This window comes from Symphalangus syndactylus, chromosome 17, assembly GCF_028878055.3.
Source record: "Symphalangus syndactylus isolate Jambi chromosome 17, NHGRI_mSymSyn1-v2.1_pri, whole genome shotgun sequence".
NCBI classification, from domain to species: Eukaryota; Metazoa; Chordata; class Mammalia; order Primates; family Hylobatidae; genus Symphalangus; species Symphalangus syndactylus.
The window spans coordinates 105,942,733-105,957,139 of NC_072439.2; positions in this window are offsets into that span (position 1 = coordinate 105,942,733).

A 14,407-nucleotide genomic window follows, 5' to 3' on the forward strand; every position below is an offset into this window, starting at 1 on the left:
TAGAAAATGCAAGTGGAGATTCGGAGCATTAAGAGGGTAATAGTGGAAAAAGGAATGTCTTCAAATATAAACTACACAGAATCATTCGGTGAAACTTCTTTCTGATCTGTGCATTCAGCTAACAGAGTTAAACCATACTTTTGATTGAGCAGATCTGAACACTCTTTCTGTAGAAAATGCAACTGGACATTTGGAGCGCTAAGAGCGTAGTAGTGGAAAAAGGAATATATTCAAATATAAACTACACAGAAGCATTCTGTGAAACTTCTTTCTGATCTGAGAATTCAGCTAACAGAGTTAAACCATACTTTTGATTGAGCAGTTTTGAAACACTCTGTCTGTAGAAAATGCCACTGGACATTCGTAGCGCTAAGTGGGTAATAGTGGAAAAAAGAATATGTTCAAATATAAACTACACAGAAGCATTGTATGAAACTTCTTTCTGTTCTGTGCATTCAACTAACAGAGTTGAACCTTACTTTTGATTGAGCCGTTCTGAAACACTCTTTCTGTAGAAACTGCAATTGGACATTCTGAGCGCTAAGAGGCCTATATTGGGAAAAAGAATGTCTACAAATAAAAACTACACAGAAGAATTGTGTGAAACTTCTTTCTGTTCTGTTTTTTCAACTAAAAGAGTTGAACCTTAGTTTTGATTGAGCCGTTCTGAAACACTCTTTCTGTAGAAAATGCAAGTGGAGATTCGGAGCGCTAAGAGGGTAATAGTGGAAAAAGGAATGTCTCCAAATATAAACTACACAGAATCATTCTGTGAAACTTCTTTCTGATCTGTGCATTCAGCTAACAGAGTTAAACCATACTTTTGATTCAGCAGATCTGAACACTCTTTCTGTAGAAAATGCAACTGGACATTTGGAGCGCTAAGAGAGTAGTAGTGGAAAAAGGAATATATTCAAATATAAACTACACAGAAGCATTCTGTGAAACTTCTTTCTGATCTGAGCATTCAGCTAACAGAGTTAAACCATACTTTTGATTGAGCAGTTTTGAAACACTCTGTCTGTAGAAAATGCAACTGGACATTCGTAGCGCTAAGTGGGTAATAGTGGAAAAAAGAATATGTTCAAATATAAACTACACAGAAGCATTGTATGAAACTTCTTTCTGTTCTGTGCATTCAACTAACAGAGTTGAACCTTACTTTTGATTGAGCCTTTCTGAAACACTCTTTCTGTAGAAACTGCAATTGGACATTCTGAGTGCTAAGAGGCCTCTATTGGGAAAAATAATATCTTCAAATAAAAACTACACAGAAGCATTGTGTGAAACTTATTTCTGATATGTTCATTAAGCTAACAGAGTTAAACCATACTTTTGATTGCGCAGTCTGAACACTCTTTCTGTAGAAAATGCAAGTGGACATTCGGAGCGCTAAGAGGGTAATAGTGGAAAAAGGAATATATTCAAATATAAACTACACAGTAGCATTCTGTGAAAATTCTTTCTGTTCTGTGCATTCAACTAACAGAGTTGAAGCTTACTTTTCATTCAGCCGTTCTGAAACACTCTTTCTGTAGAAACTGCAATTGGACATGCTAAGCGCTAAGAGGCCTACATTGGGAAAAAGAATATCTTCAAATAAAAACTACACAGATGCATTCTGTGAAACTTCTTTCTGATCTGAGCATTCAGCTAACAGAGTTAAACCATACTTTTGATTGAGCAGTTTTGAAACACTCTGTCTGTAGAAAATGCCACTGGACATTCGTAGCGCTAAGTGGGTAATAGTGGAAAAAAGAATATGTTCAAATATAAACTACACAGAAGCATTGTATGAAACTTCTTTCTGTTCTGTGCATTCAACTAACAGAGTTGAACCTTAATTTGATTGAGCCGTTCTGAAACACTCTTTCTGTAGAAACTGCAATTGGACATTCTGAGCGCTAAGAGGCCTATATTGGGAAAAAGAATGTCTACAAATAAAAACTACACAGAAGAATTGTGTGAAACTTCTTTCTGTTCTGTTTGTTCAACTAAAAGAGTTGAACCTTGGTTTTGATTGAGCCGTTCTGAAACACTCTTTCTGTAGAAAATGCAAGTGGAGATTCGGATCGCTAAGAGGGTAATAGTGGAAAAAGGAATGTCTCCAAATATAAACTACACAGAATCATTCTGTGAAACTTCTTTCTGATCTGTGCATTCAGCTAACAGAGTTTAACCATACTTTTGATTCAGCCGATCTGAACACTCTTTCTGTAGAAAATGCAACTGGACATTTGGAGCGCTAAGAGAGTAGTAGTGGAAAAAGGAATATATTCAAATATAAACTACACAGAAGCATTCTGTGAAACTTCTTTCTGATCTGAGCATTCGGCTAACAGAGTTAAACCATACTTTTGATTGAGCAGTTTTGAAACACTCTGTCTGTAGAAAATGCAACTGGACATTCGTAGCGCTAAGTGGGTAATAGTGGAAAAAAGAATATGTTCAAATATAAACTACACAGAAGCATTGTATGAAACTTCTTTCTGTTCTGTGCATTCAACTAACAGAGTTGAACCTTACTTTTGATTGAGCCTTTCTGAAACTCTCTTTCTGTAGAAACTGCAATTGGACATTCTGAGCGCTAAGAGGCCTCTATTGGGAAAAATAATATCTTCAAATAAAAACTACACAGAAGCATTGTGTGAAACTTATTTCTGATATGTTCATTAAGCTAACAGAGTTAAACCATACTTTTGATTGCGCAGTTCTGAACACTCTTTCTGTAGAAAATGCAAGTGGACATTCGGAGCGCTAAGAAGGTAATAGTGGAAAAAGGAATATATTCAAATATAAACTACACAGTAGCATTCTGTGAAAATTCTTTCTGTTCTGTGCATTCAACTAACAGAGTTGAACCTTACTTTTGATTGAGCCGTTCTGAAACACTCTTTCTGTAGAAACTGCAATTGGACATGCTAAGCGCTAAGATGCCTACATTGGGAAAAAGAATATCTTCAAATAAAAACTACACAGATGCATTCTGTGAAACTTATTTCTGATCTGTAAATTCAGTTAACAGAGATAAAACATATTTTTGATTGAGCAGTTATGAAACACTCTTTTTGTAGAAAATGCAAGTGGAGATTCGGAGCGCTAAGAGGGTAATAGTGGAAAAAGGAATGTCTTCAAATATAAACTACACAGAATCATTCGGTGAAACTTCTTTCTGATCTGTGCATTCAGCTAACAGAGTTAAACCATACTTTTGATTGAGCAGATCTGAACACTCTTTCTGTAGAAAATGCAACTGGACATTTGGAGCGCTAAGAGCGTAGTAGTGGAAAAAGGAATATATTCAAATATAAACTACACAGAAGCATTCTGTGAAACTTCTTTCTGATCTGAGCATTCAGCTAACAGAGTTAAACCATACTTTTGATTGAGCAGTTTTGAAACACTCTGTCTGTAGAAAATGCAACTGGACATTCGTAGCGCTAAGTGGGTAATAGTGGAAAAAAGAATATGTTCAAATATAAACTACACAGAAGCATTGTATGAAACTTCTTTCTGTTCTGTGCATTCAACTAACAGAGTTGAACCTTACTTTTGATTGAGCCGTTCTGAAACACTCTTTTTTTAGAAACTGCAATTGGACATTCTGAGCGCTAAGAGGCCTATATTGGGAAAAAGAATGTCTACAAATAAAAACTACACAGAAGAATTGTGTGAAACTACTTTCTGTTCTGTTTGTTCAACTAAAAGAGTTGAACCTTAGTTTTGATTGAGCCGTTCTGAAACACTCTTTCTGTAGAAAATGCAAGTGGAGATTCGGAGCGCTAAGAGGGTAATAGTGGAAAAAGGAATGCCTCCAAATATAAACTACACAGAATCATTCTGTGAAACTTCTTTCTGATCTGTGCATTCAGCTAACAGAGTTAAACCATACTTTTGATTGAGCAGATCTGAACACTCTTTCTGTAGAAAATGCAGCTGGACATTTGGAGCGCTAAGAGAGTAGTAGTGGAAAAAGGAATATATTCAAATATAAACTACACAGAAGCATTCTGTGAAACTTCTTTCTGATCTGAGCATTCAGCTAACCGAGTTAAACCATACTTTTGATTGAGCAGTTTTGAAACACTCTGTCTGTAGAAAATGCAACTGGACATTCGTAGCGCTAAGTGGGTAATAGTGGAAAAAAGAGTATGTTCAAATATAAACTACACAGAAGCATTGTATGAAACTTCTTTCTGTTCTGTGCATTCAACTAACAGAGTTGAACCTTACTTTTCATTGAGCCTTTCTGAAACACTCTTTCTGTAGAAACTGCAATTGGACATTCTGAGCGCTAAGAGGCCTCTATTGGGAATAATAATATCTTCAAATAAAAACTACACAGAAGCATTGTGTGAAACTTATTTCTGATATGTTCATTAAGCTAACAGAGTTAAACCATACTTTTGATTGCGCAGTTCTGAACACTCTTTCTGTAGAAAATGCAAGTGGACATTCGGAGCGCTAAGAGGGTAATAGTGGAAAAAGGAATATATTCAAATATAAACTACACAGTAGCATTCTGTGAAAATTCTTTCTGTTCTGTGCATTCAACTAACAGAGTTGAACCTTACTTTTGATTGAGCCGTTCTGAAACACTCTTTCTGTAGAAACTGCAATTGGACATGCTAAGCGCTAAGAGGCCTACATTGGGAAAAAGAATATCTTCAAATAAAAACTACACAGATGCATTCTGTGAAACTTATTTCTGATCTGTAAATTCAGTTAACAGAGATAAAACATATTTTTGATTGAGCAGTTATGAAACACTCTTTTTGTAGAAAATGCAAGTGGAGATTCGGAGCGCTAAGAGGGTAATAGTGGAAAAAGGAATGTCTTCAAATATAAACTACACAGAATCATTCGGTGAAACTTCTTTCTGATCTGTGCATTCAGCTAACAGAGTTAAACCATACTTTTGATTGAGCAGATCTGAACACTCTTTCTGTAGAAAATGCAACTGGACATTTGGAGCGCTAAGAGCGTAGTAGTGGAAAAAGGAATATATTCAAATATAAACTACACAGAAGCATTCTGTGAAACTTCTTTCTGATCTGAGCATTCAGCTAACAGAGTTAAACCATACTTTTGATTGAGCAGTTTTGAAACACTCTGTCTGTAGAAAATGCAACTGGACATTCGTAGCGCTAAGTGGGTAATAGTGGAAAAAAGAATATGTTCAAATATAAACTACACAGAAGCATTGTATGAAACTGCTTTCTGTTCTGTGCATTCAACTAATAGAGTTGAACCTTACTTTTGATTGAGCCGTTCTGAAACACTCTTTCTGTAGAAACTGCAATTGGACATTCTGAGCGCTAAGAGGCCTATATTGGGAAAAAGAATGTCTACAAATAAAAACTACACAGAAGAATTGTGTGAAACTTCTTTCTGTTCTGTTTGTTCAACTAAAAGAGTTGAACCTTAGTTTTGATGGAGCCGTTCTGAAACACTCTTTCTGTAGAAAATGCAAGTGGAGATTCGGAGCGCTAAGAGGGTAATAGTGGAAAAATGAATGCCTCCAAATATAAACTACACAGAATCATTCTGTGAAACTTCTTTCTGATCTGTGCATTCAGCTAACAGAGTTAAACTATACTTTTGATTGAGCAGATCTGAACACTCTTTCTGTAGAAAATGCAACTGGACATTTGGAGCGCTAAGAGAGTAGTAGTGGAAAAAGGAATATATTCAAATATAAACTACACAGAAGCATTCTGTGAAACTTATTTCTGATCTGAGCATTCAGCTAACAGAGTTAAACCATACTTTTGATTGAGCAGTTTTGAAACACTCTGTCTGTAGAAAATGCAACTGGACATTCGTAGCGCTAAGTGGGTAATAGTGGAAAAAAGAATATGTTCAAATATAAACTACACAGAAGCATTGTATGAAACTTATTTCTGTTCTGTGCATTCAACTAACAGAGTTGAACCTTACTTTTGATGGAGCCGTTCTGAAACACTCTTTCTGTAGAAACTGCAATTGGATATTCTGAGCGCTAAGAGGACTATATTGGGAAAAAGAATGTCTACAAAGAAAAACTACACAGAAGAATTGTGTGAAACTTCTTTCTGTTCTGTTTGTTCAACTAAAAGAGTTGAACCTTGGTTTTGATTGAGCCGTTCTGAAACACTCTTTCTGTAGAAAATGCAAGTGGAGATTCGGAGCGCTAAGAGGGTAATAGTGCAAAAAGGAATGTCTCCAAATATAAACTACACAGAATCATTCTGTGAAACTTCTTTCTGATCTGTGCATTCAGCTAACAGAGTTAAACCATACTTTTGATTGAGCAGATCTGAACACTCTTTCTGTAGAAAATGCAACTGGACATTTGGAGCGCTAAGAGCGTAGTAGTGGAAAAAGGAATATATTCAAATATAAACTACACAGAAGCATTCTGTGAAACTTCTTTCTGATCTGAGCATTCAGCTAACAGAGTTAAACCATACTTTTGATTGAGCAGTTTTGAAACACTCTGTCTGTAGAAAATGCAACTGGACATTCGTAGCGCTAAGTGGGTAATAGTGGAAAAAAGAATATGTTCAAATATAAACTACACAGAAGCATTGTATGAAACTTCTTTCTGTTCTGTGCATTCAACTAACAGAGTTGAACCTTACTTTTGATTGAGCCGTTCTGAAACACTCTTTCTGTAGAAACTGCAATTGGACATTCTGAGTGCTAAGAGGCCTATATTGGGAAAAAGAATGTCTACAAATAAAAACTACACAGAAGAATTGTGTGAAACTTCTTTCTGTTCTGTTTGTTCAACTAAAAGAATTGAACCTTAGTTTTGATTGAGCCGTTCTGAAACACTCTTTCTGTAGAAAATGCAAGTGGAGATTCGGAGTGCTAAGAGGGTAATAGTGGAAAAAGGAATGTCTCCAAATATAAACTACACAGAATCATTCTGTGAAACTTCTTTCTGATCTGTGCATTCAGCTAACAGATTTAAAACATACTTTTGATTGAGCAGATCTGAACACTCTTTCTGTAGAAAATGCAACTGGACATTTGGAGCGCTAAGAGAGTAGTAGTGGAAAAAGGAATATATTCAAATATAAACTACACAGAAGCATTCTGTGAAACTTCTTTCTGATCTGAGCATTCAGCTAACAGAGTTAAACCATACTTTTGATTGAGCAGTTTTGAAACACTCTGTCTGTAGAAAATGCAACTGGACATTCGTAGCGCTAAGTGGGTAATAGTGGAAAAAAGAGTATGTTCAAATATAAACTACACAGAAGCATTGTATGAAACTTCTTTCTGTTCTGTGCATTCAACTAACAGAGTTGAACCTTACTTTAGATTGAGCCTTTCTGAAACACTCTTTCTGTAGAAACTGCAATTGGACATTCTGAGGGCTAAGAGGCCTCTATTGGGAATAATAATATCTTCAAATAAAAACTACACAGAAGCATTGTGTGAAACTTATTTCTGATATGTTCATTAAGCTAACAGAGTTAAACCATACTTTTGATTGCGCAGTTCTGAACACTCTTTCTGTAGAAAATGCAAGTGGACATTCGGAGCGCTAAGAGGGTAATAGTGGAAAAAGGAATATATTCAAATATAAACTACACAGTAGCATTCTGTGAAAATTCTTTCTGTTCTGTGCATTCAACTAACAGAGTTGAACCTTACTTTTGATTGAGCCGTTCTGAAACACTCTTTCTGTAGAAACTGCAATTGGACATGCTAAGCGCTAAGAGGCCTACATTGGGAAAAAGAATATCTTCAAATAAAAACTACACAGATGAATTCTGTGAAACTTATTTCTGATCTGTAAATTCAGTTAACAGAGATAAAACATATTTTTGATTGAGCAGTTATGAAACACTCTTTTTGTAGAAAATGCAAGTGGAGATTCGGAGCGCTAAGAGGGTAATAGTGGAAAAAGGAATGTCTTCAAATATAAACTACACAGAATCATTCGGTGAAACTTCTTTCTGATCTGTGCATTCAGCTAACAGAGTTAAACCATACTTTTGATTGAGCAGATCTGAACACTCTTTCTGTAGAAAATGCAACTGGACATTTGGAGCGCTAAGAGCGTAGTAGTGGAAAAAGGAATATATTCAAATATAAACTACACAGAAGCATTCTGTGAAACTTCTTTCTGATCTGAGCATTCAGCTAACAGAGTTAAACCATACTTTTGATTGAGCAGTTTTGAAACACTCTGTCTGTAGAAAATGCAACTGGACATTCGTAGCGCTAAGTGGGTAATAGTGGAAAAAAGAATATGTTCAAATATAAACTACACAGAAGCATTGTATGAAACTGCTTTCTGTTCTGTGCATTCAACTAATAGAGTTGAACCTTACTTTTGATTGAGCCGTTCTGAAACACTCTTTCTGTAGAAACTGCAATTGGACATTCTGAGCGCTAAGAGGCCTATATTGGGAAAAAGAATGTCTACAAATAAAAACTACACAGAAGAATTGTGTGAAACTTCTTTCTGTTCTGTTTGTTCAACTAAAAGAGTTGAACCTTAGTTTTGATTGAGCTGTTCTGAAACACTCTTTCTGTAGAAAATGCAAGTGGAGATTCGGAGCGCTAAGAGGGTAATAGTGGAAAAATGAATGCCTCCAAATATAAACTACACAGAATCATTCTGTGAAACTTCTTTCTGATCTGTGCATTCAGCTAACAGAGTTAAACTATACTTTTGATTGAGCAGATCTGAACACTCTTTCTGTAGAAAATGCAACTGGACATTTGGAGCGCTAAGAGAGTAGTAGTGGAAAAAGGAATATATTCAAATATAAACTACACAGAAGCATTCTGTGAAACTTCTTTCTGATCTGAGCATTCAGCTAACAGAGTTAAACCATACTTTTGATTGAGCAGTTTTGAAACACTCTGTCTGTAGAAAATGCAACTGGACATTCGTAGCGCTAAGTGGGTAATAGTGGAAAAAAGAATATGTTCAAATATAAACTACACAGAAGCATTGTATGAAACTTATTTCTGTTCTGTGCATTCAACTAACAGAGTTGAACCTTACTTTTGATGGAGCCGTTCTGAAACACTCTTTCTGTAGAAACTGCAATTGGACATTCTGAGCGCTAAGAGGACTATATTGGGAAAAAGAATGTCTACAAAGAAAAACTACACAGAAGAATTGTGTGAAACTTCTTTCTGTTCTGTTTGTTCAACTAAAAGAGTTGAACCTTGGTTTTGATTGAGCCGTTCTGAAACACTCTTTCTGTAGAAAATGCAAGTGGAGATTCGGAGCGCTAAGAGGGTAATAGTGCAAAAAGGAATGTCTCCAAATATAAACTACACAGAATCATTCTGTGAAACTTCTTTCTGATCTGTGCATTCAGCTAACAGAGTTAAACCATACTTTTGATTGAGCAGATCTGAACACTCTTTCTGTAGAAAATGCAACAGGACATTTGGAGCGCTAAGAGTGTAGTAGTGGAAAAAGGAATATATTCAAATATAAACTACACAGAAGCATTCTGTGAAACTTCTTTCTGATCTGAGCATTCAGCTAACAGAGTTAAACCATACTTTTGATTGAGCAGTTTTGAAACACTCTGTCTGTAGAAAATGCAACTGGACATTCGTAGCGCTAAGTGGGTAATAGTGGAAAAAAGAGTATGTTCAAATATAAACTACACAGAAGCATTGTATGAAACTTCTTTCTGTTCTGTGCATTCAACTAACAGAGTTGAACCTTACTTTTGATTGAGCCTTTCTGAAACACTCTTTCTGTAGAAACTGCAATTGGACATTCTGAGCGCTAAGAGGCCTCTATTGGGAATAATAATATCTTCAAATAAAAACTACACAGAAGCATTGTGTGAAACTTATTTCTGATATGTTCATTAAGCTAACAGAGTTAAACCATACTTTTGATTGCGCAGTTCTGAACACTCTTTCTGTAGAAAATGCAAGTGGACATTCGGAGCGCTAAGAGGGTAATAGTGGAAAAAGGAATGTATTCAAATATAAACTACACAGTAGCATTCTGTGAAAATTCTTTCTGTTCTGTGCATTCAACTAACAGAGTTGAACCTTACTTTTGATTGAGCCGTTCTGAAACACTCTTTCTGTAGAAGCTGCAATTGGACATGCTAAGCGCTAAGAGGCCTACATTGGGAAAAAGAATATCTTCAAATAAAAACTACACAGATGCATTCTGTGAAACTTATTTCTGATCTGTAAATTCAGTTAACAGAGATAAAACATATTTTTGATTGAGCAGTTATGAAACACTCTTTTTGTAGAAAATGCAAGTGGAAATTCGGAGCGCTAAGAGGGTAATAGTGGAAAAAGGAATGTCTTCAAATATAAACTACACAGAATCATTCGGTGAAACTTCTTTCTGATCTGTGCATTCAGCTAACAGAGTTAAACCATACTTTTGATTGAGCAGATCTGAACACTCTTTCTGTAGAAAATGCAACTGGACATTTGGAGCGCTAAGAGCGTAGTAGTGGAAAAAGGAATATATTCAAATATAAACTACACAGAAGCATTCTGTGAAACTTCTTTCTGATCTGAGCATTCAGCTAACAGAGTTAAACCATACTTTTGATTGAGCAGTTTTGAAACACTCTGTCTGTAGAAAATGCAACTGGACATTCGTAGCGCTAAGTGGGTAATAGTGGAAAAAAGAATATGTTCAAATATAAACTACACAGAATCATTGTATGAAACTTCTTTCTGTTCTGTGCATTCAACTAACAGAGTTGAACCTTACTTTTGATTGAGCCGTTCTGAAACACTCTTTCTGTAGAAACTGCAATTGGACATTCTGAGCGCTAAGAGGCCTATATTGGGAAAAAGAATGTCTACAAATAAAAACTACACAGAAGAATTGTGTGAAACTTCTTTCTGTTCTGTTTGTTCAACTAAAAGAGTTGAACCTTAGTTTTGATTGAGCCGTTCTGAAACACTCTTTCTGTAGAAAATGCAAGTGGAGATTCGGAGTGCTAAGAGGGTAATAGTGGAAAAAGGAATGTCTCCAAATATAAACTACACAGAATCATTCTGTGAAACTTCTTTCTGATCTGTGCATTCAGCTAACAGATTTAAAACATACTTTTGATTGAGCAGATCTGAACACTCTTTCTGTAGAAAATGCAACTGGACATTTGGAGCGCTAAGAGAGTAGTAGTGGAAAAAGGAATATATTCAAATATAAACTACACAGAAGCATTCTGTGAAACTTCTTTCTGATCTGAGCATTCAGCTAACAGAGTTAAACCATACTTTTGATTGAGCAGTTTTGAAACACTCTGTCTGTAGAAAATGCAACTGGACATTCGTAGCGCTAAGTGGGTAATAGTGGAAAAAAGAGTATGTTCAAATATAAACTACACAGAAGCATTGTATGAAACTTCTTTCTGTTCTGTGCATTCAACTAACAGAGTTGAACCTTACTTTTGATTGAGCCTTTCTGAAACACTCTTTCTGTAGAAACTGCAATTGGACATTCTGAGGGCTAAGAGGCCTCTATTGGGAATAATAATATCTTCAAATAAAAACTACACAGAAGCATTGTGTGAAACTTATTTCTGATATGTTCATTAAGCTAACAGAGTTAAACCATACTTTTGATTGCGCAGTTCTGAACACTCTTTCTGTAGAAAATGCAAGTGGACATTCGGAGCGCTAAGAGGGTAATAGTGGAAAAAGGAATATATTCAAATATAAACTACACAGTAGCATTCTGTGAAAATTCTTTCTGTTCTGTGCATTCAACTAACAGAGTTGAACCTTACTTTTGATTGAGCCGTTCTGAAACACTCTTTCTGTAGAAACTGCAATTGGACATGCTAAGCGCTAAGAGGCCTACATTGGGAAAAAGAATATCTTCAAATAAAAACTACACAGATGCATTCTGTGAAACTTATTTCTGATCTGTAAATTCAGTTAACAGATATAAAACATATTTTTGATTGAGCAGTTATGAAACACTCTTTTTGTAGAAAATGCAAGTGGAGATTCGGAGCGCTAACAGGGTAATAGTGGAAAAAGGAATGTCTTCAAATATAAACTACACAGAATCATTCGGTGAAACTTCTTTCTGATCTGTGCATTCAGCTAACAGAGTTAAACCATACTTTTGATTGAGCAGATCTGAACACTCTTTCTGTAGAAAATGCAACTGGACATTTGGAGCGCTAAGAGCGTAGTAGTGGAAAAAGGAATATATTCAAATATAAACTACACAGAAGCATTCTGTGAAACTTCTTTCTGATCTGAGCATTCAGCTAACAGAGTTAAACCATACTTTTGATTGAGCAGTTTTGAAACACTCTGTCTGTAGAAAATGCAACTGGACATTCGTAGCGCTAAGTGGGTAATAGTGGAAAAAAGAATATGTTCAAATATAAACTACACAGAAGCATTGTATGAAACTTCTTTCTGTTCTGTGCATTCAACTAACAGATTTGAACCTTACTTTTGATTGAGCCGTTCTGAAACACTCTTTCTGTAGAAACTGCAATTGGACATTCTGAGCGCTAAGAGGCCTATATTGGGAAAAAGAATGTCTACAAATAAAAACTACACAGAAGAATTATGTGAAACTTCTTTCTGTTCTGTTTGTTCAACTAAAAGAGTTGAACCTTAGTTTTGATTGAGCCGTTCTGAAACACTCTTTCTGTAGAAAATGCAAGTGGAGATTCGGAGTGCTAAGAGGGTAATAGTGGAAAAAGGAATGTCTCCAAATATAAACTACACAGAATCATTCTGTGAAACTTCTTTCTGATCTGTGCATTCAGCTAACAGAGTTAAAACATACTTTTGATTGAGCAGATCTGAACACTCTTTCTGTAGAAAATGCAACTGGACATTTGGAGCGCTAAGAGAGTAGTAGTGGAAAAAGGAATATATTCAAATATAAACTACACAGAAGCATTCTGTGAAACTTCTTTCTGATCTGAGCATTCAGCTAACAGAGTTAAACCATACTTTTGATTGAGCAGTTTTGAAACACTCTGTCTGTAGAAAATGCAACTGGACATTCGTAGCGCTAAGTGGGTAATAGTGGAAAAAAGAGTATGTTCAAATATAAACTACACAGAAGCATTGTATGAAACTTCTTTCTGTTCTGTGCATTCAACTAACAGAGTTGAACCTTACTTTTGATTGAGCCTTTCTGAAACACTCTTTCTGTAGAAACTGCAATTGGACATTCTGAGCGCTAAGAGGCCTCTATTGGGAATAATAATATCTTCAAATAAAAATTACACAGAAGCATTGTGTGAAACTTATTTCTGATATGTTCATTAAGCTAACAGAGTTAAACCATACTTTTGATTGCGCAGTTCTGAACACTCTTTCTGTAGAAAATGCAAGTGGACATTCGGAGCGCTAAGAGGGTAATAGTGGAAAAAGGAATATATTCAAATATAAACTACACAGTAGCATTCTGTGAAAATTCTTTCTGTTCTGTGCATTCAACTAACAGAGTTGAACCTTACTTTTGATTGAGCCGTTCTGAAACACTCTTTCTGTAGAAACTGCAATTGGACATGCTAAGCGCTAAGAGGCCTACATTGGGAAAAAGAATATCTTCAAATAAAAACTACACAGATGCATTCTGTGAAACTTATTTCTGATCTGTAAATTCAGTTAACAGAGATAAAACATATTTTTGATTGAGCAGTTATGAAACACTCTTTTTGTAGAAAATGCAAGTGGAGATTCGGAGCGCTAACAGGGTAATAGTGGAAAAAGGAATGTCTTCAAATATAAACTACACAGAATCATTCGGTGAAACTTCTTTCTGATCTGTGCATTCAGCTAACAGAGTTAAACCATACTTTTGATTGAGCAGATCTGAACACTCTTTCTGTAGAAAATGCAACTGGACATTTGGAGCGCTAAGAGCGTAGTAGTGGAAAAAGGAATATATTCAAATATAAACTACACAGAAGCATTCTGTGAAACTTCTTTCTGATCTGAGCATTCAGCTAACAGAGTTAAACCATACTTTTGATTGAGCAGTTTTGAAACACTCTGTCTGTAGAAAATGCAACTGGACATTCGTAGCGCTAAGTGGGTAATAGTGGAAAAAAAATATGTTCAAATATAAACTACACAGAAGCATTGTATGAAACTTCTTTCTGTTCTGTGCATTCAACTAACAGAGTTGAACCTTACTTTTGATTGAGCCGTTCTGAAACACTCTTTCTGTAGAAACTGCAATTGGACATTCTGAGCGCTAAGAGGCCTATATTGGGAAAAAGAATGTCTACAAATAAAAACTACACAGAAGAATTGTGTGAAACTACTTTCTGTTCTGTTTGTTCAACTAAAAGAGTTGAACCTTAGTTTTGATTGAGCCGTTCTGAAACTCTCTTTCTGTAGAAAATGCAAGTGGAGATTCGGAGCGCTAAGAGGGTAATAGTGGAAAAAGGAATGCCTCCAAATATAA